The sequence below is a fragment of the Perca fluviatilis genome, chromosome 24, assembly GCF_010015445.1.
Source record: "Perca fluviatilis chromosome 24, GENO_Pfluv_1.0, whole genome shotgun sequence".
Classification (NCBI taxonomy): domain Eukaryota; kingdom Metazoa; phylum Chordata; class Actinopteri; order Perciformes; family Percidae; genus Perca; species Perca fluviatilis.
This window is the reverse complement of record NC_053135.1, coordinates 10656628-10657756: the sequence shown is the minus strand read 5'-3', so window position 1 is coordinate 10657756 and position 1129 is coordinate 10656628.

Sequence of the window (1129 nt, the reverse complement as noted above, 5' to 3'; positions counted from 1 at the left end):
GTGGCATAAGTACAAAATGTGGTGCCAATCAGGTGGCAACTCCCTGTGGACAGTGTCTCCGTCCAGTCATCCATTTAGTAAACAAACAACCAATGGAAAAACATTTTGGTTCCAACGGAACCTCATAGGGAATGTGTAGTGACAAACCGGACCAGCATTTCTAACCATGTGTCCCCAAAAGACAGGTCCAATGCTGCAACACACCAGAGTTGAACCAGGAACCTTCAGAGCTTTAGTCTGATACTCTCCCAATTGAGCTATTTCAGCATAATATAAGGAAACTTGGTGCCCATCAGGTGTATAAGAAAACATCCCGAAAAAAAGTCAGCAACTTTCTACATTCTCTTAGGGGGCTGTTGGTGGGAAAACACAAAAACGTTACCTACTGCTGCAGACAGAGACAGAAATGGCCCAGCCGAGCTGCTCCAAGGTCCGTCCACAGCGGGCAGAACCACTGCCACAACGTTCCGTCATCAACTCCTTGTGGACAGTGTCTCCGTCCAGTCATCCATTTAGTAAACAAACAACCAATGGTAAAACATTTGGGTTCCAACGGAACCTCATAGGAAATTTTGTGACAAACTGGACTAGCATTTCTAACCTTGTGTCCCCAAAACCATTGTCCAATGCTGCTGAAACCCAGGATTGAACCAGCGACCTTCAGATCTTCAGTCTAACGCTCTCCCAACTGAGCTATTTCAGCAAAAGAGCATAGAACGTGGTGGCCGTTACGGGGAAAACAAAACACCTCGTTAAATGACAGACATTTCAGAAATCAGCAATTGTACATACCATTGGGGGATGTTCGTAACACAAAACGTTACCTGCTGCTGCAAGAGACAGAAACGCCAGCAGAGCTGTTCGGGGTCCTTCCACATCGAGGAGAACCACTGCGCCAACTTTCCGGTGCAACTCCCTGTGGACAGTGTCTCCGTCCAGTCATCCATTTAGTAAACAAACAACCAATGGAAAAACATTTTGGTTCCAACGGAACCTCATAGGGAATGTATGTACAAACAAACGGCCCACCAGCATTTCTAACCATGTGTCCCCAAAAGACAGGTCCAATGCTGCCAACACCCAGAGTTGAACCAGGAACCTTCAGAGCTTTAGTCTGATACTCTCCCAA